The 26,373-nt window shown below is 40.2% G+C and overlaps 1 long non-coding RNA gene across 1 annotated transcript; it reads left to right on the forward strand.

Annotated features, from left to right (window-relative positions):
* Positions 1–1,530: 1,530 nt before the first annotated feature.
* LOC124104950 (uncharacterized) lies at positions 1,531–22,364 on the forward strand. Its single transcript, XR_006855571.2, has 3 exons — positions 1,531–1,942; positions 16,705–16,779; positions 19,677–22,364. It is a non-coding gene; the product is annotated as an uncharacterized LOC124104950 (long non-coding RNA).
* The last annotated feature ends 4,009 nt before the right edge of the window (positions 22,365–26,373 follow it).

Raw genomic sequence — 26,373 nt, forward strand, 5'->3', positions numbered from 1 at the left:
CCTACCACCAGCCTCCCATTGCTGTTACATACTGAGGGGCTGTCTAGAGGCTCCAATGCCTGGATGTCTCAAGAAAATCCAGTCTCTGCACAAATGTATTATCTAGCATATTCTGGGACTTTGGCCAATGTCTACGTCAAATTTTTCAGTTGGAATCCATAGGCAGAAACTCTGGTCTATTTAAGGAAAGAAATTATTTATTGCAGAATATTGGTTAGCTCACGAAATTACCAAGAAGGCAGCAGAACTAGGTTTGGCAGAAGCACAAACTGGCACAACCCATGTGGGCTGCTAAAGCCATTGCTGGAACACTAGATGTCGCTGCTGGCAGCCCTCTGTACCCACTGGGCCTAGAGACTGCTGTGGCTGCTCAGAAATATTTTCTTTTTTGAATCACTATTTCCCAAATCCAAGTCTAGGGCCGTGATCCTGACCACTTGGTCCTCTCTTGGTCCTCTCTCATCCTCACTGGAATGGGCATCAGAAAAGCAAGCACCCGGTATTTTCACTGTCTGCAGCAAATGGGTTCTGCCACAAAAATAACAAGGTGAAGCCAGGCCTGATGGCACATGCCTGAGTTCTGAAGTTCCAGCTACTCAGGAGGCTGAGGCAGGAGGATTGCTTGAGCTCAGGAGTTTAAGGACAGCCTAAACGACATAGTGAGGTCCTCCCTGTCTTTAAAAAATAATAAGGTGTGGAGTTTCTTTTCTTTTTCTTTTTTTTTTCTTTTTTTTTTTTTTTTTTTTGGTGGGGTAGGAGGTACTAGGGATTGAATCCAGAGGTGCTTAACCACTGAGCTACATCCCCAGACCTTTTAAATATTTTATTTAGACATAGTGTCTTGCCAAGTTGCTTAGGGGCCTTGCAGAGTTACTGAGGCTGGCTTTGAACTTGTGATCCTCATGCCTCAGTCTCTCTAGCTGCTGGGATTACATGTGTGCGCCACAGAGTTCAGCCCTTTATCCTTTCTTGATGTGGGAGAGGCAGACAAGACAGGGTCAGGGGATAATGTCTGTCATTTTCCCTCTGCTGTACCCAATCTTTCAGCTACCTCTTAGTAGCTGGGTCCCCAGAAAGGCCTATTTTTCTTCCTGATCCCAACCTGGGACCTCAGCATCAGACTTGAAAGACTTGTCCTCTTAGAGAATATGCTGGTTAACCCCTAAACCTACTCTTAGGGCCGCAGTAGCCCTGCCAGGCCAGAATCTCCGCTGAGTAGTGTCAAACAGATCCAGAAGCCAAAGTGGGAGGGGACCAGGAGTCAAATGATAGGTTTTCCTGTAGCTGTAGGAGTGTAAAGTAGATATCCTGGGAGGATCTAGCAAATACAAGGTAGAGCTGAAGATGTAGCTCAGTAGTAGAGCACCTGCCTAGCTAGATAAGACCCTGGGTTTGATCCCCACACAGCAAAAATCTAATAATAATAATAATCACATACACAAGGCAGAGTTTTCAGGAGCAAGGAAGCTAAAATTGCATATTTTCTTCATCCAGGCAGAAATACCTAAGGCAGAGTCGGGTGCTGGCTAACTAAGCTTTGGGAAAGTCCCAAAGCCACTGGCAGGTTCATGAACTGGAATCTGTGGCTAACTGCTGCCAGCACCACACACAAACCTCTTGTCCTTAAACAGGGTGGCTCTTTTCCCTCTCAATGCACTCACTTCTGAACAGAGTGCCTCTCATCTGCCCTTGCCCAAATTCAACGTCATTTCCTCTGCAAAGCCTTCTGCCTCTCCCCTACTTGTGAAGTATTTTAAATCCTGGCAGCATATCTTCCTAAAAGTTCCTTCTCTCTGTCCCATTCAGGCAAATAGCTCATCACAGTTCTTTCCTCCATTCATAACTGAGTGTCCACTGCAATGGGATTCACCCTAATTTAAAACACATTTGTGAAGATATGGTGTCACCGAGGGAAGTTACACCTGCATAGGTCTACAGAGAGGTGAGTTACCTTGAGCACCTCACCAGCTGGTTGCTAGGAGGAGCCTCCTGATTTATGGATAATGAGCTTACCCCTCCCTGGACCCAGGGATCTGGGAGGTAGGAAGTTGGGCCTCCAGAGCAGAGGATCCAGGACCAAGACCAGAAAGTGCTGGGAGCACCAAGCAGCGGAGCAGGTGAAGAGCCAAGTCTGAGCTCCACAAGACAGAAAGCCTGGCAGATCTTAGCCTGGCTTCGGTTTTCTGAGTTTATTTCCTTGTTGCCCTTAAGGAGAACTGACTGACCCCTGAATAGGCAGGACTTAGGCTCATTCTTTCCACATGCTTACAGAAATACTTGAGCCATGAAAAGGTCAATAGACTCCAAAACACAAAAAGAAAAAGTGAAACTAAAATGTTTAAATGAGTCTCTACAAAACAAAATATTAATCAACTTCCATGTTTTTAAATTTGTATTCTATTGGAAAACAATCTGTAAGTTGATTTTTTTTTCTCACCGCTCAAGACTTCCTAAATATCCATCATAATTGCTATGAAATCACAGTCAATCATAGATTCAGTGAGCTCCTTATAGATAGACATTTTTAAAAAAAATAAACATTTTTAAAAATCTTAATGGAAAAATATATTATATTGACTATAATATATAATAATATATTGAGTGTGAAACGTGGGTGTGTCACGAGCCATCTGTGGACTGTGTGTGGACTGTTGTGCATAGTAGCCTCCTGAGGGGATAAGTCTGGCATTGGGAACTCCCCGTGGCACCCCCCACAGGGACTGACTGCCTGATGCAGGTGAACTTCTTTCCCCCTCAGCTCTGCCAGAGATCCCATACAGCACCTGAGATGGGTGTGACCTGCCAAGATATCAATCAACCTGCTGACCATAAGACTCTGCCCTTGAAACCTTATCCCTGCCTTTGATGTACCCTCTTAAATAAACCACCAGAGCCATTTTATCTTTTGTCTAATTAGAGAACCTATGTGGACTAGATCTATCAGGGGCTTCACTTTCTGTAAATATATTTTTGAGTATTTGTGCTTCGTTATTTACTAATCATCTGAAATTGTAAGTCTTAGGGTGACTTGGATTATTTTGGGCAGGAAGAAAGACCCCCTTAATGAGATGCTGGCCACTGTCATCCCCCCATCCCCCATATGGGTGTATTTTTTTTTTTTTACCATATGGGTGTATTTTAACACACTCAGTACTGAGACGTAATAGCAAGGTCGTAAGAACATGAACTCTGGGACAAGGCAGCCTGACTTGAAGTTCTGGCTTTGCCACTTACTAGCTATCTGACTTAGAGCAGATGATTTAACCACTCTGGGCAATGATTCCCTCACCTATAAAAAAGATGATGATGATTATGATGATGATGATAGTTCCTAGGAGTTATAATAGTCCTAATAGTTTCTGAAACACAAAGATGACGATAATTTCTATGGTCTGAAAATTGTGACTCCCCGAAATTCATGTTAAAAATCTAATCTCCAATGCAAAAGTAATAAAATATGGCAACCTTTAGGAAGTTATTAGGTGGAATCTCCAAAAGTGGAGTTGTGCCCTTATAAGAGGTTCAGGGAAGGGCTGAGGTTGTGACTCAGCGGTAGAGCGCTCGCCTCACACGTGTGAGACCCTGGATTCGATCCTCAGCACCACAGAAGAATAAATAAGTGAAATAAAGGTATTGTGTCCAACTACAACAAAAAAATAAAAAAGGTTCAGGGAAGCTCATTCATCCCTCCTGCCATGTGAAGACACAGAAAGAAGGAACTATCCATCACTCAGAGAGCACGCCCTACCAGACACTGAATCTGTTTGCTTCCTAGCCTACAGAATTGTGAGCTATAAGTTTCTATTGTTTATAAACTGTTCAGCCTAAGGTATATTGCTCTAGCTGCTTGAATGGACTGAGACAGTGACCATAGCTTGTTACTATGAAAAGAATATCTTAAGGTTGTATGAAGATTACATGAGTTAATGTTTATAAATTTTTTGGAACAATTTCTGGCAAGAAGTAAGCACTATTTAAGATTTATTAGTTTGTTTATATAAATAAACAAATATAAGAGAGTTTTGGAACCCTGAGTGTTTTGTTTAAGTCTTTAAGAAGGTTACATCCAAGTTCACCTGGCCGGTGAAACTATGCAGAGTAATCTATGCAGAATTTGGCACAGCTATGGGAGGAATCAGGTAAACTTGTATTTTCAGCTTAGAGGCAGAACACAAAAGGCCCCAAGGGAAAGGAAAATTCAGGCACTATGGAAAGCTACCGAGTTTTTGTTTGTGTCTCCTGCCCAGGTTAGCCTATGAAGTCTCCAGGTTTGGTTTTATTAAGAAAGCTGTCACTCGAACTACTCCCAAATCTAATTGTCCATTTGAACACTGCTGGACTCCAGCAGTCTCTGGCTGTGCTGACAACCCCCTCCCTACATGACACATACACCTTAACTGTTTCTCTCCAACCTTTGACTGTCTTACTCTCCTCTGTGTTTTTTTTGTCTCTGATGATGAATCCAACTTACCAGGATCCCATCCAGTTGCAGGTGGTGGTGAGAGGACTGGCTGTGTCCAGAAGGCTCTGTGGTATGCTGGTCCTATCAGCCCCAGAATGAAGGGAAGACTAATATGGATTAGATGTGGTTGTCTCTAAAGGCCAGTGACTTGGTCCCCAGTATGGTGGTGTTAAGGGGATGGGACATTTAAGAAGTGGAGCCTACTGGAGGCATGTCCACAGAAGGGACTATAAGAACCAAACCTCTCAGGCTTTCTATGTGGCAATGTGATCTTTCCCTTGATGTGATCTCTCTCATACACACATGTGCTCCTGCCATCCACTGAGGTCCTTAGCAGAGCCAAGACTTGAATCTCTAAAACTGAGCTAAATAAATCTCTTTATTTATAAAGTTAGCCTTCCTCAGATTTTTTTTATAGTAACAACAAAAAAATGAATTAATACAAAGAGACCACACTGGCTTTGAGTCACAAGCCTTTCAGGAGAACATAATCGATGTGCTTAATGGCAGCATAAACCACATCATTTGCTAAGATATTTATGGCTGCAAGTAACAAAAGAATATAACTTAGCTTGACTTAAACAATAATAAAAAAATATCATCTCATATCTTAATCTGTCTAGGCTACTATAAGACAGTACTATAAGCTGAGTAGCTTATAAACAATAGAAATATATTTCTCACAGTTCTGAAGGCTGATAAAATCCAAGATCAAAAGACCAAAAGATTAGGTGTTTGGCAAGGGCTCATTTCCAAGTTCAAAGATGTCTTCTTGTAACCAGAACCCAGTGCTTGGCCCCAATGCCAATTAATGCCCGTTTAATAATGAGGACATGGTTTTGAGAAAAAGGAAAAAGAGATTTTATTGCTTTGCTAGCAAAGGAGAAACACAGGAGACTTCTGTCCCAGAGGCTGTAAATTCTGCCCATTAGGAGGAACAGGGGGGTTTTAAAGGAACTCTTCATTCCAGTGTGCTCTGGTAAGGGGATCCCAGGGTCCAGTGTCCCTGTCTGCCTCTCTCACCCCTGCTCCACATTCCACGTTGGTGGTGGAAATGGAGTTCCTCTGTATGGAGTAAGCTAGCAGCAAAAATAAAGCTAAGAAAAAGAAGGCCATGAAAAGACCACACGACATGGAAGTAATTTTGAAAATCGGGAGCCTGCATTTGCTTTATTCTATGTGGGGAAACTTCAAAGGGTATCCATAGAATGTTCCTCACCAAGTAAGGCAGGAGGCGGTCTGTCCAAGCCCAACCCATACGCCCAACTCCAGAACTACAGAGTAGTTTTCCTGGCCAAGCAGAGACTTGGGTCATGTGCATTGCATAATCCATTAAGTAGGAGGGGCTGCCAAATAGCGCAAGGCCAGACCAAAATTTCCTTGGCTCAAGACTTCTCAAAGAGCTCAGGGGTGGCTCTCCACACCAGAGCAGCCTGATGGTGTGTTAGGATTCACTTGTTAATTTGGAAGATATTCACTTCCTAGATCCTCTGGCAGCATCTCCTTCCCGTGGAGCACAGATAACTCAAGGGAATCTCATTCCCCACCCCCAGGTTAGGGAGGGAGAGAGGGAGAAGAGGAAAAGGAGTACCCTTCCCTTTCAAAAATAAGCCTCAAGCTATTTTCAAAAGGTGAAGTGGACCACTGCTGTGTTCTCACTGTGATATCTTTTCTAACAACATTAATCCACCCACAAAATCTAATCCTAAAGACCCCACCTCAAAATATGTGGAGCTTTGGAATTTTACACATGAATTGTTTTTCTGATGGAGTTGGGGGATGGGACACAAGCATTCAGTCTATAGCATCTCAGACCTCAATACAACTAGAGGTGGGAATAGTCCAAAATTAGCTTATCACTGGCTCAGTAACAACATCAAGGAATCAGATTCTTCCCAGATTTTCCATGTATTACTCCATTGTTTTAACTTTTTCCTCTTAAAGTTGTGATATGTCTGCTGCAGTTTAAGATATTGGTGTAGGCTAACAATGGGTGGGTGTAAATGAGTACATCTCTTCCTCTGCATCCTCCTTAGCAATAAGGGTATCTTCCCCCACAGGTCCCAGAAAATGGCACCTCACCTGAGGCCAGAATTTTATCATATATGTAAGATTAAACCAGCCAAACTGACAAGGGGTGTGGAACCACCATGATTGTCCTGCCTCTGGGACTAGGCTGGAGCCAGCCTCACCTGAAGTACACAAAGATATGGAATAGAGGAGATTCCAAAATATTTGGAATTTCTTGTTATTTGGCCCTAAGTATTGGGCCAAATAACAAGAAGGAAAAAAAAATCGCAGTCCATGTTGCATAGAAAAATCAAGAGTAATTGCTAAACTGTCTGTGAACTCACAGCTGGTTCTTGAAGAGACTTAGGGAGGTTGGAAAACCAAAGATTACGATGGAAGGGTTCATTCCTGGGAAACTGGTGTTTTTGTTTATTACTATTGATGCAATTCGTTCTCTCTGATTTTTACCACCAATTCCTCCCTCCACCACATGTAACACAAAAGAGTAGGAAAAAATACCTACGCTGTGTATGAAGAACCTGGCATAATTTTTGGCATGAAATGGGCATCAATGAAGCAGCAATAAATAAATGTGTCTCTCTTTCCCCAGCCTAGATAACTACAGCCACATCCTAACTGGTCTCCCTGACTGCAGAGAAGGGCATTTTTCCAATATTCAATTTGGATCTGAACAAATGTTCCTGCCCTCAGCACAAAGTCTTGTGTCCTTAATCGGGAACACAAGATCTTTTATCCAATGAATCCAGCCTGGAAAATGCATCTTCAGAATTCTTATTCATGCATCCTCAGTTCCAGCCCTGCTAGAGGGATAAATGATTGAAGGAGGAGTAGGCAGGACTCAGTTAAAAATTAGATGTAACATCACACCAATAAATTTAGAGGAGACATTGAATGAATTTCAGCAACCATCTTCTAATTAAAAAAAAAAACCTAAGTAAAATAGGCCTATAAGAAAACTTCTTAAATTTAATAAAGGTCATTTCTCCAAAACAGCAAATAGTCTAACAACAAGAAAATCACTAACTCTATTTCATTAAAAAGAGTAAGCAGGGTACCTATTATTACCATTATTATTCAACAGTGTCCAGAAGTTGTAGCAAAAAAAAAAAAAAGTACAAAAAAGAAAGCACATAATTATAAGACTGAATACCTAGAAAATACAAAGATTCTAGTATGAAAGTATCAGAATTTAAAAGAAAATTTGGCAGGGTGGCTGAATACAAGATATATAAATGTAAAACAGTAGCTTTCACTTCCTTTGCTATATCCATAGGGCAGCTAATGTTCCTAAAACCTTCCCACTAGAAAATGCTGAAAAGTGGGTAAAAAAGAAAAACATTCATTTCAAATTAGTAACTTAGCTAAAAAGAAAGGGCAATTCTTAAAGCTGAAGCATAAATCCAGGCAGGTAAACTGATAGAGGCTGAAGAGTTAGATATAGTACTATGGAGTTTCAGAGTGAATCCCTGCGTAGCGGCAAGAAGCAAATTCAGGTCCACGTGAGGTGGGGAGTCAGATCATGAGAATAGGCTCAAGAAGAATCATAAAAAAGACAAGAAGGAAGCTGGTTTGTCTTGGCCCCAGCTCTAAAGAAGAAAACAACACCCCTATAAAAATTAATAACCAGAAACCACCTGTCCCCAAGCAGGAACAGGGTACAACTACATACCACATGTGAGGTCCAAGAAACCTCCAACCAAGTATTTTCTTAAAGCAGTACCAGATTGGAAAACCCCAGGCACCTGGCGGAGAAATATACCAAATTTTAGGAGACAAAGTTCCAAAAACCAAGAACTCATTCCTTTTTTCTTTTAAATCATAAAACACCAAGAAAACTAGGCATCATGAATGAGTCAGCAGAGATTGCGAACAGCAGAATAAGACCCATGTAGCATTTAGATACAGGAATTACTAAAATATATATATAAGATAAATATATCTGTTTAAATAAATAGAAGAGAATTTGAAACATGAACAAGAGAAAGAGACCAGAGAGATTCCCAGTGAGGAGTGTCCACAGCTGTTGCCACCATTTCAGGCCCAGGACATGTGAGAACAGAACTGACCAGCTGTGTGGGAAATCGGTGGAGTAGCAATGATGTCTCAGCACACTGGTGCAAAGGTACACATGGCGAGTCACTCCCACTCAGAAGAGTGGAGTCTCCTCCGGTTCCAAACAGAAGATCAGGAGTTTGGGTTCATTACTTGCTTTACTAAAATTCTACAAAATGCACAATTCGGATACTACAATGTTGATAGAACCAGCTTCAGAGGTTTAGGGAAGGAGGTGGAGTGATTCTCAGGCAAGAAGGGTCAGAAAATGTACAACCTGATCCCACTTAGCCTTTAATGAGAGTGGTGGGGGAGATCTTGTCTTTAAGAAAGGAGACAAACTGTGATTTCAGGAAAAGTCTGAAGAACAGCGATGGAATAAAAAAGAGAAGGCAAGATGGGGAGCAGTCTAGCTCTTTATAGGGAAACATAAAGGCCTGCCACTATTTTAGTATTGGCTCTTATTTGAGGTCATGAACTAGTAAAGTTCTCAGGGGTCTTGGGATTAGTGTGAGTGGTCAAAGGGAAGGAGTATGAACACCAAACAAGGTCACTTCCTATTCATTCATGCTTCTCTGTTAGATCAGCAGGACCACATAAGGACATTGGCTCAATAAACAGTTTTGCTGATGTATGGGAATGAGATTTTTTAGTTTTTTGCAACTGACATATATACAATTTTTCTACAGATATCACAGACAGTTTAGTTCAGATAAGCACTGTGAACTTCTAGAATAGAACTGCTCCATTCCTAGTCTCAGTTCACCAAGATTGAGCTATGAAACTGGAGAGTCTATGTGTTCATTTTTGGATTAGTTAATTTTAGTGGTAGTAGTGACTCTGTCTTATGTATAGAAGGGACAGTGTATTAGTCCATTTCTGTAACAAAATATCAGAGGCTTGTTATTTTGTTTAAAAAAAATAGGTTTTATTAGCTTGCAGTTTGCAGGGGCTCAAGGACATAGTATTGGTATCAGGTCAGCTCTGGTGAGGGCCTTGTGGTTGATAACATCACAATGGTGGGTTCACATACAAGCGCAAAAACATAGTGGGGCAGGAAGCCAGAGAGATTCAGGAATTAGACTCACTCTTTTATAACAACCCAACTTGTGTTCATCATATTTCCATTGTTGTGACAAAACACCTGAGAAAAACAAAGGAGGAAAGATTTATTTGGGTTCATAGTTTCAGAAGTTTCTGTACATGTTGGCTGGCTCCATTGCTTCTGAGCCTGAGGTAAAGCAGATTATCATGAAGGTGGGAGCATATGGAAGAGAAGGCTGCTCACTTCAAAGCAGTCAGGAAACAAAAGAGAGGGGAAGTGGCCAGAAACAAGATATACACCTCCAGGGCATGTTCCCCATGACTTGATTCCTCCAATGAGGCCCCATCTCCTACAGTTTTCATACCTCCCAATAGCCCATTAATTATGAACTTGTTGATGGATTAATGCTATGATGATGTTAGGACACTCGTGATCCAGTCACTACCCCAAAACACCACCTCTGAACATTGCTGCATTGGGGACAAAACCTTCAACACATGAGCCTTTGGGTGATATTCCAGACTCAAACCATAACACCACTCTTTCAGGAAATAACTCATTCTATAGGATCAGCATTAATCCTTTCTGAGGGCAGTGCCCCCAGTGACTTTGCCTTCCACTAAGCTCTGTCTCTTAAAAGTTCCATCACCTCTCACATGGTCACACTAGGGACCCAACTTCTAACACAAAAATCCCTAGGCGATATATTCAAACCATATCCAAACTGTAACAAATGGTTATCTTGCTCCCTTATTCTCAGATGGTGAAAATCAACCTGTGGAAAACTGATGGTATTAGGAGGAGTACCTGCTGCTTATCCTGATTTATTAATGGTTTTCTTTTCTCATTCTGAAACCATTCTATCAAATGGCAACAAACTGTTCCTGTCCACCCCCATGAAGTAATCATGCACCATGTGAATAACACACAATAGAATTACTTTTTCACTTATAAAACATGACCAGTTATGACTCATTCTGACATTTCAAAGCCTAAAAATTCTGGGGGCACTACCAAAGGCATTTGTCTTCCTTCTAGCCAATGATTCATACATTTTCTTCAGATTCTGTTAACCCTTGTCATTCTTTCTCCCCAAACCTATAAGTACATTAACTATAAGATAAGTGTGTATTTTCATTACAGATATAAAACTGAATGTGCAGGGCACATAACTCGGTACCTAGCATTAATTGCATATTGGATCCACTAAGTAGAAAACTAAATACCCAGCTCTCTGCCTTCCCTCAAAACATCATAGCAGGCTTGCTAAAGATCAAACTCAGGGCCCTGTGCAATCTAGGCAAGTGCACTACCTCTGAGTTACTCCCCCAGGCCCAGTCTTTCCTTTTTCATCACAGAAGAAAATCTTTCACAGACCCTCAAATTCTCCAGCATCATTAGCCCAAACTGAATTATATGAGTACTCCTAAGCTGACCATGGACAAGATGGGCTTCGACCAATCATAATTGCAACCCTTATTGCGAAGCAGTGCCAGGCTGCCCTGGGCAGGTTGCAGCCCCAGACTGGCTTATCTGAACAAAGAAAGGAGCAGAAAATGAGTATTTATCACAGAGGCAGAAAAGCATGGTCTGAAGCCAGAAAGAAGAATAAAGCATATAGAGAACTGAGAAAAGAAACTTTCTAGATTCCAGTTCCCTTTCCAGTCTATCTCAGAACTCCAGCCACTTCCCTGCTCTGTGGTTTCCTGAGGCTGCCTTAACAAAATGCCACAAACTAGGTGGCTTAAACCAACAAAAGCACACAATAAATATTACTTAGCCTTAAATGAGAATGAAATTATGGCACTTGCTGTTAAATGGATAGAACTGGAGAATGTTATGCTAAGCGAAATAAGCCAACCCCAAAGAACCGAAGGCTAAATGTTTTCTCTGATATGTGGACGCTAATTCACAATAAGGGTGGGGGAGAATACAGGTCCTTATTAATAGACCTTATTACTCTATGTGTATATATGATTACATGACCTGTGTAACTCTACATCATGTACAGACAAATGAGAAGTTATGCTCCATTTATGTATGATGTGTCAAAATAATTCTACTGTCATGTATAACTAATTAAAACAAATTTAAAAATTCTAAACTGTTGGAAGCTGCCCTGGATGCAGACGCCTTTAAGTTCTGATATGCCGGGTTCTGAACAATTCTTGCATCCAGTCTGGCAGGGCAGTGCCAGGACGAAGTAACTTGGGTGTTTCTCTAGCTCGGATAACAAGGCATGGCTCCAGGTATAAGCGTCACCCGCTGGGGTTGAGTTACACTCACCTGTTCCCTTGTAATCCTACCCCTTTGCCATTTTGGGGCTAGAATGTTCCATGGAACCTCCCCTTATGTGTCCCCTATATAAGAATAAAGAATTCCAGTGGCTCTCTCTTTCTCTTTCCACGGACCCTTAAGGTCGGAGAGCTGTCACAGATTTTGAAAAGGTATTTCTGTGTGTTGCGTGCTTTCTTTGTCATTTTCTTAAGTTATTGGAATAGTCAAATTTTGTGAACCCATCATTAGGTCGCCAGCTAGGATAGATGGTGATACTAAAAAATCAACAAAAGCATATTGTCCCATGGTGCTGGAGGAACTCAAGGTGTGGGTAGGACTATGCTTTTGCTGAAAACTTCAGAGAAAATCCTGTGTTGGCTCCTCCTGGCTTCTAGTGGTTTGCCACCAATCCTTGACTCCCAAAGACAACACTGCAACCTTTGCTTCTGTCCTGGTATGGTCTTCTTCCCTGTGTGTCTGTGTCTCTTCTTAGAAGGACACCAGGCATTTTGGGTAAAGGGCACATCCTGCTCAGCATGACATCATCTTCAATGATTACATATGCAATGACTCTATTTCCAAGTAGGTCACGTTCTGAGATAAGGGGGCTAGAAAAATCATCATATCTTTAAGAAGATACCATTCAACCTTTAATGGGTTGTATGAGACACCCTTGTATCATAAATGGTCTCTTGCATTACCTATATCTAGAAATTTTCTATAGTTTATAACAAAAGAGTCCTTGTAATGTAGAAACCAATGTCATACCATACCTTCCAGGGTCTCTTCTCCTCTTTACCTAATCTCCTGGTCTTTAGAAGCAACTTCATGTTCACCAAACAGGGTGATCTGTGATTACCTTAGATCAGTTTAATCTCCTTCTAACCAAAGAAAGTCCCTTTTCAGAAGGTTTTGCATGAGTTTGAAGGGTTCATTTGCAACATTAAAGAGCCAGCATGAGAAGTTTCCTAAAATTAAAGAACAGTCTTCTTTTAAACTTGTAGTTTTTTCCAGACAGAAGAAAATGCAGGGTTGCTTTTTTTTAACTTTTTAAAAATTTGTTCTTATCAGTTTTACATGATAGTAAAATGTATTTTGACATATGTATATGGAGTATAGTTTTGTGCTCATTCTTCTGGTTGTACATAATGTAGAATTGCATTGGTCAAAATGCAGGGGCTTTGTTGTTGCTGTTTTAATTTGTGAAAACAGAGCTTTTTTTATTTTATATTTTTAGTTTTGGTACTAGGGATTGAACCCAGGGGCTCCTTACTACTAATCTCCACCCTCAGCCCCTTTTATTTTTTATTTTGAAACGGATCTGACTAAGTTGTTTAGGGCCTTGCTAAATTTCCCAGGTGGGCCCTGAAGTTATTAGGATCCTCCTGCTTTGGCCTCCCTAGTCGCTAGGAATACAGGTATACACCATTATACCTAGCTGAAAATGTAGCTTTTGAATCTCTCTTTTTTGTTCAATCTGCATCAACTGCACCAGCTTGCTTGAGCTTGCTTCCAGTTCAGGTCCCAACTAGATTACCAAGTCTTACTCTTTGAAACCTGTCCCAATTGTACATTCTAATATAACTCAGTGCACCTCCAAATATTGCAGCTTTTCAGATCTGGGGTAACCTCCCTTTTCTGGTATCTGTGATCTGCTACATCCCAGTCCTCACCCTGACTGGCCTGGAATCATTTTTGTCTTTGCTGTTGGGATGACAACTACAGCATGATCTTGACTCATTAATTAATTCCAAGCTTGGAGAATTTGTGTGAATTGATGGAAATTCATTAATTGATCTTGTTCAGTGCCACTTATTTGTTTTTAATTTTTTAAAAAATATAAGTTATGGACTAGAGCTGTAGCTCAGTAGTAGAGCATTTGCCTAGCATGTATTAGGCACTGGGTTCGATCCTTAGCACCACATAAAAATAAACAAATAAAATAAAGACATTCTGTCTATCTACAACTACAAAAAGAATTTTTTTTAAATACAAGTGATGCAGGTAGAAAATCCAAGCAGTGCAAAAAGACCTTAAGTGACAAACCTACAGTAGATCACATCTGGAACAGTAAGTAGGGCCTCTCTCTCCCCATCACCAGACCTGTGTCACCATGTGCAAGGAAAGAATCAAATGAAGAAAATAAATAGAGAGGAGAACACAGATTTATTCAGGACAAACCTGCAGAGGTGGCCTGGGCTAGGCTAAGACCCATCCTCGGCTTATAGCCTGGGGTAGATATAGAGGAGTGAGGAAAGGGGGAGTTTTTGCATCTAGGTCATTGGCAGGGGATTGTCACAGAGGGGTCCTTATGGTGTTACCTTCATAAGAAAGCAGGTGTTTTTAAGGATTTTAGTCCCAGAGAACAATTTCCTTTCTTATGATGATGGAGGGTCGTCTGGAGTTTAGGTCAAGCTAAGTTAGAGAGATCTTGAGGAATTCTTATTCTAAGGTGGAGGATATGTTTCAAAATGACATTTTGAAACATATCAGTGTCAAATTATTCTTACCTTTTCTAAACCCTTATTTATGCTTACTGTATTCTCACCTAACCACCATGATTCTGCCCCACCACTCTGGCATTAGTGATAATTGTCCATAGTCACAGCCTCAAATTGGAGGTGGGTATAAACATAAACTATAACAAAAGAAGTCAACAAAACTCATAAGAAAAGCAATACTCTGAAAGCCAGGGAGGTCCTACATTGTTCTAAATTGCCTTCCTCTGACTATACCTTCCTGTGGGGTCAGGAATCTGCAAGGCCATAGGGTATGCTCACCCCAAGTCATACCTACCCTTCTAGACCACCCTCTGGGTACCTGGGAGCCCAGATATTCCACCCCAGAATGCCCCTGAGCCTGTATTAGGGGCCTGAGTACCTCCTCTTCCTGGGTCTGTCCTCTATATAGCAACCCATATAGCTGGTATGTGTACCCCCAGGGCCCAGGGCACAGGTAGTAGTTTGGAAGAGAATAGAGGGTATGGACTGTGCTGGGGGCATCCTCACATATGCCCCATGTTCCTGGAGATACAGGACTGCACCAGGGGAGCAGAGGGTAGTGGGAGTAGGCTGCAGAGGAACTAGCTCAGATTCTTTCAAACTGTGAGAAGGGACTATCTCTGGGGTTTGTGCCTGTCTTCTTACCTTTTCTAAACCCTTGTTTATTCTCACTTTATAAGCACTTGAGATTTTCATACATCAATAGCCTTAAACTCCACTGATCTCTAAGGTTTGGGGACATGAGATGAAGGCAGAGAGGGGCTGGGCTGGGGCAGATGTTAGGACTCCTTGGGTTGGATGGAGTTGGGGGTTGATGTCTGAACTAGGATGGGCATAGAAGTAGGTCTGGTGTTTGGGTCTGAAAATGAGATTAGGTCTCAGGCTGAAATTGTGGAGGTGCTCATGTTGGGTTGGACTAGGGACTAAGGTTGAAAATAGACCCTCCACTGAGGCGGAGGCTGGGGTGGGATTAGGTTGGAGTTGCAGTTGAAATGAGGTTGACTTTAGAGACAAATTTAGAGCTGAGGTTGGGGTTTATGTTTGGGTGAGGGTTTGGTTTCAGGCTGGGCCTGAACTCGAAGCTGAAGTGGAGGCTCAAACTAAGGTGGAGACTGGGATTGTGCTGGTTTGGGCCTGTTCAGTCCAATCTGGAAGCCGGTAGAGAGAACGGAGCCTCAGTCTCCTCTAAAGAATAATTCCCATTCTGCGATCTGTACTCCCATTTATTTCCATCTGAAACACAGTCACCCTCCTCCTACTTGCCCCAATATCCTTTCTGCCTCCCCAGCTCACTTATCTGCATAAATCTGGGGAATATAATTGCAGGTTTTCTCAGGCAGCACAGGTACCAATGTCAGGAAATTCTAAAAGGAGGGCAATAGGTGGGGCTGGATCCTTCCTGTCTTTGTGCGTAAGGACCCAGAATTCTGATCAAGATCTTCTAGTCCCTGACTATGGACAGTAAATAGAAAGGGAACTGGAACTCAGATTGAGGATGTGTGTAGGTGGTAGTGAGAGATGAGCCCTGCTTGCTGTCTTCCTCCAGGGTATCTCTTTCTCCCCCTTTCAGCCTTCCCCACCCCTGTCCTGTCTTCCTCATTTTTGTCATTATAGAGAAAGGTGGTCCAGAAGGGATCATAGGTACAGTCTATTATTTTTTTCTCTGTCATATTCTTTCTTACTTTCTGCCTCTGAAGTTCCCAGAATCATTAGATAATGTCTCCCGGGTTCAGGAGAACCCATTTCCCTTCTCTTACATAGTGCAGACAGACCCAGGCTCTTAGGATCTGAACATCTGACCCAGCATCATCAGGAGGTCTAACCATCAGGCTGGCCCACCTCTAACCTTTCCTCTACACAGAAGTAAAAATCAACCAAAGACTCAAGACCTTGGGGGGAAGGTGGAGAGACAGTGATGAAGGCTAGGATTTCCTGGCCACAATAGGAGGGGATAAATTGGGAAAACAAGCACATTTTTATTGGTATCCAATCTTTGATGGAGATTATGCCAATCACTTGCCTTACATAACCATTTGATTTCCACAAATATCTTGGGAGGCATTTTAGATGATGGACAAAGAAGTCTCCAAGTCATTGTATGACTTATACAAGACCATAAGACTCATAAGGGAGATACCCAGAAGTCTTATAGTCTGGATCTTGCATGGCCCCCAAAGGCCCATATGTTGAAAGCTTGGTCCCAAGCCCATGGCACTATATCAGAAAGTGGTGGAACCTTCAGGAGGTGTGGCCTAGTGGAAGGAAGTTAGGTCATTGGAGTCAGGCCCTTGAAGGGGATATTAAGACTCTCTTTTTCATCTCTCTTTGCTTCTCAGCCAGCAAGAGATGAGTAGCTTCCTCCTCTACAGATTCCTACCATGATGAACTATCATAGACCCAAAGACAACAGGGTAAGTGATCATAGACTGAAAACAAAATATATACTTATTCCTCTGAGGACAAATTGCTGCTTCCTTCTAGATGGATGAGTTCCAATGTAGTTACCACCATAGGCAAATGGCTGAGTAATGATGCCATAACAGGGATTCAGTGTTGTTCTCAATCTTGGGTAGGTTGGACACTCAGCTGCAGAATTAGCTATGTCAATCTTGGAGAAGAAAATCTGTGTTTTGAGCTAATATGTAGCCTCTGTCCCTGCTGCCATGGTAACTCTCCACATGGGACCAGCACCACAGTGGTTGGATAAAGTAGATTGACACTCAGAAATGAGGTCATCTGATCCAACTGATTATTGTCTTACCTGACACAGAGCTTTGTGGGCATATTCATGGGATACAAATATCTTCACTCTTTATGTTCATATTGAGATGTGGGAGAGCCATTTATCTCTCCCCCAAGACAACTTGCCAACAATTTTTCAATATTATTCTTCTCGAGGCTGTTCCTTCACCAGCTAGTGAACTCACTAAACTGCTGCCTATGAATCAACTTAGATCCATATTTCAAGCCACATAGCCTTCTACCCCAAATGGACAAACAAATATGCCATGTGAAGATCTTCCTATTGAGAGGACGTCCTATCACCATTGTTTTCTAGGGCATCCCTAAGTAAGGCTGTACTGCAGCTGCCCTCCACTTGTATATAGTTGTTAGCACAGTTTGAACAGCCATCGTTAAATCAGGACTGTGCTTCATATTCTTCTCCTAACTGATTAGATAGAACTCCCTAGAGGTCCTAGAAATATGAGCCACCTACCAATGCAACAGCACCTGCTGGATTGCCTATATGTATGAAATATTTCCATTTTAAAGGTGATTGCAACACACGCCCAATTCTTTTGTTTTAATTATTAGCTAAAGCCTAGATCAGAGTGGGCATTTTGGGGCTGTATAGTCAGTTAAAATTTTATAGCTAGGCATTGGATCTCTTTCAAACCCTAGGAACAAGCTCAGGAACTAATTTTCAAATGAAGAATAGTTGTCAATAAAAGAGAGTAGGACCTAATTCCAAAGTTCCACTATCTGCAATGTGAATCTCATACTTAAATTTGTCAGAGGCTCAATGCTCAACTTGTCATAGATATTTCCAATACCACTGAGTATGAACAGTTTTAAAGTCTAAATAGTGTTTTTTAAAAATTGTACCTTGCAGCTTGGATCTAATACAGAGACTTTTCCTGCCCTAGGCCCATTATCAAATTGAAAACCTTATGTTGAAGCAACAAACTTAGATTGCTATACATTTTTCCAAAAGTCAAAGATATTCAAAGCATATTGTTCTGCCCTCCTAATGATAAAGCAAGGTATGGCAACTTGCCTCTAACTTTGAAGTATATCCTGACATACCTTACACCACTGGAGTATTTTCTGGATTTATCTCCCCTCCTCTAGAATGAATGTGACTTACAAAGACATTAGAGGGTGCTTATTATGTGCCCCAGAAAAGCTAATACATCTGGAGCGTTATTTACAACTCTGTGACAACTTAAGTTTTATAATGTGTACAGTCATTTTCTAAGATCCATCTGATTTTCATAATGGCCAAACAGGCAACATAATAGGAGATGTAGCAGAAAGTTAGCAAACATAATATATTATTATGCAATTTTGTGCAACATTAAGGTGATAAAAATCCCATGTGCCCTCCAGATTATATCATGATAGAGAACAATAGAGTTGACTGTGCCATACATTATGGTACAGAATAGTAAAGTTGATGTATATAAAATAGTGAAGGTGTTCTGCTGTCCTTGTTCATGAAAGTAAATTGTTTCTGATTATCTTTGTAGATAGGAATTTAAAAGAAAGCATTTGCTAAGTGAATAGTTGCATATCAGTGTCAGTGAATGTGTTGAATTGCTTCAGTAAAGACTATATCTTGAATCTTATTTATAACTGTATGACAACTTAATTAAGTTTTATAATGTTCATAGTCATTCTCTAAGATACATTCAATTTTTGCAATGACCAGACAACTTAATTGGTGGTGTGACAGAAATCAACCAATCCTGCATTTTTCTGAGCCCTAATACTTTTCAGATTCCTCCAATTACATAGTTTTGTTTTGGGGCTTAATGTCTTGGTGTTTCTTTTTTTCTTTCTTTCTTTCTTTTTTTTTTTTTTTTGGTACCAGGGATTGAACCAAGTGGTGCTTAACCAGTGAGCCACATCCCCAGCCCTTTTTAAAATTTTATTTAGAGATGGGGTCTTGCAGAGTTGCTTTATGACCTCACTAAGTTGCTGAGGCTGGCTTTAAAGCCACTATCCTCATGCCTCAGCCTCTCGAGCCACGGGGTTTACACTGTGGCATGCACCACAGTGCCCGGCTTCTTGGTGTTTCTGATGGCTATCACTTGGCTCTTCATCCCACAGTGTGAAGCAGGTTTAATCAAGTAGTAGTTCTCATTTCAGCTGTGTTGCTGAATGTGATAAGATTTATGAAAGCAGATTTATGAAACTTCAGTTTTATTGCATATAATCATTGGCTTGAAGAATGCTTTAATTTCCATTGTAATAGGAAAGAGTATTAGCAAAATCAGTTGTGGTAGCACATGCCTGTAATCCCATGGCTCAGGAGACTGAGGCAGGAAGATGATATGCCCCTTCAAAGCCAGCCTCAGCAATTTAGCAAGGCCCTAAGCAATTTAGTGAGATCGTGTCTCAAAATAAAAAATAAAAAAGGGCTAGGGATACGGCTCAGTGGTCAAGCACCCCTGGATCTCATCTCCAGTACTAAAAAAGAAAGAAAGAAAAAAAGATCTGACTCAGTTCTCATTCACATGACATAGAAAATATTAACTTAGAATTTTGCCTCAGGGCTACTTAATTCTCCCATTTTATATTCTAGCATAGTCCAAAGAGATCTGGATTTTTCTGGACATTCTACAGACACTACACTGATCTATGTCATCATGCTAATTGGACAGGAGGACAAGATGTGTCTGTTGTACTGGAAGCTTCTGTAAAGCACATGAACTACAGAGAGTGGAGAGGGATAAACCCTACAAACACCCAGGGACTAACCACTTCAGTTAAATATCCCCATCTAAAGTAAAAGAAAAATTGCTGCTCTTTGTATTTTCCTCCATCACAAAGAAGAAAGTACAGTGCCTGGTAGGTTTTTCTGGGTTCTGGAGGCAACTAGGAATACACTGTGGTTAATACACAGGTGACACTGAAGGCTGCCATCGATGTATGGGATCCGGAGCTAGAACAGACACCGCAGCAAGTCAAGATGCAATGCATTCAGCCTCGCTACTTGAGCCACAGACTCTAGGTTTGGGACAGGTCATGTGTAAAATGGAGCTTATGGCATTCTCCATTAGAAATATCACAACTCAAACTTCTGGGATTCTGAAGTGAGGTTATCCCACCTCAGCAGAGAATTATATGCTCCTTAAGAAATATCTCTTGACATGTTACTGAGACCTGGAAGAGATGGAATGCTTGACCACAGGACACCACATGACCCTGTATCTGAAACTTCCCATTATAAGCTGGGTTCTGTCAGGCCCAGCAGGTCACAAAGTTGGACAAGTCCAGCTATAGTCCATTGTCAGACAGAAATGGAGTTGAGCCTAAGCAGCACCAGATCAAAGGACACAAATGAACTACATGAGCAAGTAGTCCACATCGCCATATCACTACCACATTTGAACCAGTTCCCCTTCCCTCGTTTGAAGTTGGTGAGGAGCAGGAGGACTCAAGTTTGGCCTATGGATGGGTCAGCTTGACACTTGAGTTCAAGTTAAAAAGGGATGGTTGGGGCTGGGATTGTGGCTCAGAGGTAGAGTGCTCGCCTAGCACACATGAGGCACTGGGTTTGATCCTCAGCACCACATAAAATATGTGTCTACCTATAACTAAAAAATAAATATTTTTAAAAAAGGGATGGTAGCTGTATTACAGCCACATTAAGGGGAGATTCTGCAAAATAGTAGAGAAGGAAAACCTTCCCAGTGGGCAGAGCTATCAGCTGTGCATTAGGCTATTCACTTTGTGTGTAAGAAGTGGCCTGGAGTAAGGATATATAGAAATCCTTGGTAGTTGCTAAAAGCCTGCTGTCTGGTTGGGGGTCTGGATGGGAAGGACTTGAAAACCAGAGACAAGGAAATCTGAGGACAAGGGATATAGAAGAATATATTAGAGTACACAAAGCTTATGATGGACCAGTGGTCACCAGAAAGCGACATCAAGGAAGAGGGACTAACAAAATGTAGACAAAAATGCCTCAACCAGTTGTTAGCCAGCCTTCTTCATTGGCCAGCTCAGAACTGTCAGGATGGGCACATGAACAGAGGGGCTACTATGGGCCCAGCAGCAGTACCCCACTTCCCAGGACTGATCTAGCTACTGCTATTTTTGAAAGTCCAATTTCTCAGAAACAGAGACCATCTACAAGAGTCATCCAAAATGGCCCTAGGCCTCAAGAAAAACAACTAGCCACTTCTGAAAGAAAGGAAAACTTTTTTGTGACCTCAGATTAAGCAAGGATTTATTTGATATGATACCAAAAGCATAATCCATAAAAAAATAATTGGACTTTATAAAAATTAAAGCATTCACTTTGGATAAATTAATTGTATAATCAAGATCATGCTTATAGCATCACATTTGAGAGAATGATTTTTACTTGATCTGGTGTGATAAACCCACTATGAAGGATTAAGAATTGCATTTTCTGTGCAGAGCCAATGCCCACAAACCTACTTAGGCCCTGGTTGTTGTATGACACCACTTAGCTTAGATTTTCTGATAAAACTACAGACTTATATGCATTCATTACTACTTCATGCTGCATCTATATAGATGAATCAATGTTTCAGAACAAATTACAGCCTTTTTTTTTTTTTTTTTGTACTATGGATTGAACTCAGGGGCACTTGGCGACTAAGCCACATCCCCAGCCCAATTTTGTATTTTATTTAGAGACAGGGTCTCACTGAGTTTCTTAGCACCTCACTGTTGCTGAGGCTGGCTTTGAATTTGTAATCCTCCTGCCTCAGCCTCCTGAGCTGCTGGGATTACAGGGGTGCACCACTGTGCCTGGCAAATTACAGCCATTCTTAGTGATCAAGAATAATGTTTTCAGATTATGTATGATTAAAAGGGGGACTTTTAGGGAAAAAAAGTCTAAAACAGAAATAGGCAAGACAATAAATTCATATCTTTAATTACTATACTAGAATAATTTTTAAAAACAACTAAAGTCTAAAAGACTCACTCAAGAATTCTCTCTTTCCAGCTGGGGTTGTGGCTCAGTAGTGAAGCTCTTGCCTAGCATGTGTGAGGCACTGGGTTTGATTCTCACCACTGCATCAAAATAAATAAAATAAAGGCCTATTGACAATGAAAAAAATTTTTAAAAAAAGAATTATATTTTTTTTACTTACTACTTTATATAGATTTAGTATATTTTAATAATCTATAAAAAAGCTGATAACAAGAGAAATTATTCTTATCCAATAACAATGCAAATGAATTCTGTCTGATCATACATGTATGAAGACATGAATTGGGTGTCAACCTATTTATAAAAAACAGAGATATAAAAATTGTGGTATATATGTATAATAAGAATTGTAATGCAAAAAAAAGTACACATATAAAGACATGAATTGGCATGAACATACTTTATATACAAAGATATGAAAAATTGTGCTCTATATGTGTGTAATAAGAATTGTAATGCATTCTGCTGTCATGTAATTAAAAAAATAAAATAAATAAATAAAAAATAAAAATACCACATAAAAGCATGATTTTTAAATAAAATTGCCACATATAGACTGCCAAAAAATTCTGTCTGATCAAAAAGATAATCCAAATATTATAGTTTTATTGTCACTTAGGGCAAGTAAGTTTTGTACTTAATTAAACAATCTGATTCCAGTAATTTTTTTTCAATTACTATCAATATTTCCATCTCTCCTGTGAGTAACTATCTTTAACTTCCTCACTAATGGGTTAGGTAAATTTTAACTCATTTTAAATATACAACTTATTAGTTAGAAAATAGAATACATGCGAGAAGATACAAAGTAAAATGGTAAGGAGAAATTTCTTAATTTTATCTACACTTGATGTTATTATATTGACACCTTAAAAATGCAAGAAATTAAATTTTTAAAAAAACCTGCTAGAATTAACAAGAGAATTTGTCAATGTGGTTAGATACAAGATCACTATAAAATATTAGTTATTTTTACAGCAAGCATTCTTCATGTGTGGACCATGGACTCCTTCAGATCCCTGGAGTCTTGTCAGGGATCCATTAGGTTAAAATCATTTTTGTAATAATATTTACCATCCAAAATGCCTCTTAAGGTGCTTGTGAGAGTCAAATGGCTATGTAAGGTAAGTGTCTGACACAATTCCCATCAGAGATTTAATGCTCAATAAATGTTTGCTCCTTTCATGGTTCCTTCCCCTTCCTTTAATCTTGCCAAGAAATCCTAGTCTCTGTCACCCTCATTTTTGCTTCTGAGTAGAGTGAGGAAACAGAGCCATAGCTGGGGAGCTTGATAGCTGAGGTCCCAGAGGAAGCGCACATGCTGGAAACTCAGGCTAGGATTGAACAAGAGCAAAGAATGAGTTCCTCTAAGCCTTGTGTGGGGGTGCAATGGTACAGACACCAACAGTTCTGGAAAGTGTAGAGGCAGGAAGTGAAAAAAGGGGTGGGGTGGAGGAGAAACAATAGACTGCATGCCTAGTCCACTCTGGTCCAGCTTCCCTTCCAGATGTTAAAGGGGAGGAAGTCCATGTGCGAAGGATGCAGAAAAGGGAACACTTGCACGTTGTTGATGGGAATGTAAATTAATACAGCCCTTAGGGAAATCAAAAAAATTAAATAATGAGCTACCATATGATTCAGCAATCCCACTAATGAGAACAGTGTTTCAAAGAAACATCTGCACCCCCTCCCATGTTTATGGCAGTAATGTTCACAGTAACCAAGAAATGGAAACAAACTAAGCATCTATCAAGTGATGAATAGATGCAGAGAATGTAAAAGGGGTGAGATCCTATCCTTTGCAACAGCATGGACAGAACCAGAGATCATTATGTTAATTGAAATAAGGCAGGTACAGAAAGGCAAGTACCACATGATCTTATTCATATGCGGAAACTAGAACAGTTGATCTTATAGAAGAGATAACTGGTGGTTCCCAGAGGACAGAGAGAGTAACCAGGAGGATGAGATTGGGAAAAGTTGACTGATGGGTACTCAGTTATAGTTATATAGAAGCAAGAAGTTCGGGTGTGCTGTTGCATAATAGGGTGACTATAGATTAAGATGATATACTGTATATCTCAAAAATCTACATGAAAGAATTCTGAATATTTTCACCATGAAGAAATATTAAAGCAAATAAAGATGCTTAGCCTGATTTGAACATTGCATAATATATACATGGTACCCCATTTACTATGTAAAATTTTTGCTTTTATGCATCAGTTTTAAAAGACATTTAAAAAAATATATTTGAAAACAGTTGCATTTGTACTGATATGGGGGAGCTCAAATGGGAAGAAAGTAGACACACATTGGAAGAAGAGAGTCTTGATCCCATGCTCACTACACCTATATATATTTTGTACAGTTTCTCCATCTCAACTCATTCTCCTTTAAAGACTCACTTTAGTATGGGGGCAGGAGATGTCTGGTCTTTTGCACTAACTTTCTCCAACCTTCTCTCCCTCCACCATTCACACTCTCCACCCAACGCTCCAGGATTCAGCCCTGACAAAGGTGACTCTGTTGCCTGCAATCAAGTCCTTTGAACTTTTTATAAGTGGCAAGGTTAAGGAGGAAAGAAGGAGAGAGAAGGCAGAAGATGTTAGAGGCAGCAGGCTGGGTGGGGGAGGAATTTGGGGCTTTAGTTGGATTCTCTTATTATATCTGCTTCTACATTGAATCTGTTACAGCATATTGTCTTGGCAAAAGTTTATGAAAAAGAATCTAGACTTAACACAAATAAGTAGTTGGAAAAGGGACTAGTACTTTAGTAGCCTTTCAAGATAATTGTGGATGGAAATGAGGATGTAACTCAGTGGTAGAACTCTTGCTTCAAATGTCTGAGGCCATATATTCAATCCTCAGCACTAAAAATAAAAAAGAAAGAAAGAAAAAAGAAATGTGTCTATTTTTCTTTAATACTACACTAAAACTCAAGAAGTGGTAATTTTTTAAAAGTTGCAATATTGACTCTGACACCACATGAAGAAATTTTTAAAATAGACATCTGCTATAGACATTTGCTATCTGTAAATCTTTTTTGGTGTAATGTCTATTAAGGTCTTTGCTCATTTTTTGATTCAGTTGTTTATTGTCTTACTGTTGAGCTTTAAGAGTTTTTTGTGTCTCTTGGAAAACAGTCCTTTATCAGATATGTCTTTTGCAAATATTTTCTCCCAGTTTGTGGCTTGTCTTTTCCACTCTCTTGGCGATGTCTTTTGCAGAGCAAATATTTTGAAATTTTATCAATCTTTTCTTTCATTGTGCCTTTGCAGTTGCATCTAAAAAGTCATTTCCAAATACATCCAAGGTCATCTAGGTTTTCTTCTATGTTATTTTCTAAGGTTTTTATAGTGTTGCATTGTATATTTAGTCCTGTGACCCATTTCGAGTTCATTTTTGTAAAAAGTGTAAAGTTTGTGTCTAAATTAATTTTTTTCATGTGGATATCCAGTTGTTCCAGCACATCTGTTGTTCTTTTTTTTTTTTTTTTTTTTTTTGGTACCAGGGATTGACCCAGGAGTGCTTAATCACTGAGCCACATCCCAGCTCTTTTTATTTTTTTATTTTTAGACATGTTCTCACTAAGTTGCTTAGGGTCTTGCTAATTGCTGAGGCTGACTTTGAACTCAAAATGCCTCTTGCCTCAGCCTCCAGGGTCGCTGGGATGATAGGCATGAGCAACTGCACCCAACATAGCCTTTACTCTTTTGTCAAAGATGGGTCGACTACATTTACATAGATCTATAGTTGGGCTCTCTATTCTGTTCAATTGATTCATTTTTCTTTTCTTTAACCAATATTATACTATCTCGATTACTGTAGCTTTCCAGTAAATCTTGAAATCAAACTGAATGTCAGTCTTCTAAATTTGTTCTTTTTCTTCAATACTGTGTTGGATTTCTGGGTCTTTTGCCTCTCCTAATAAACTTTTGAATCAGGTTGCCAATGTCCACAACATAACCTGCTGGGATTTTGATTGGGATTTTATTGAATCCATAGATAAATGGAGAGCATCTGACATCTTGACAATATTGAATCTATGAACATAGAATATCTCTCCACTTAATTCTTGTTTTGATTTCTTTCTTTTTTTTAAGTAACAAATATATTTTTAATTTATCTCAGATAAAAGCTAGTTGGAGACAGTTATTTCAGCCCTTATTTAGTTAAAGCTGTACCCTGAAAAGCCTTGATAAACTGAATAATGGGTTATCTTCAGTATTTCACATCATGCACAGTATTAGAAGAAAAAAATCACATCAGTCATATCATAAATGTGTGATATGCAGGCCAATCTAATCTC

Source organism: Marmota monax, unplaced genomic scaffold (assembly GCF_021218885.2).
Source record: "Marmota monax isolate L192 unplaced genomic scaffold, Marmota_monax_Labrador192_F-V1.1 WCK01_AAM20220418_F8-fsc00392, whole genome shotgun sequence".
NCBI lineage: Eukaryota > Metazoa > Chordata > Mammalia > Rodentia > Sciuridae > Marmota > Marmota monax.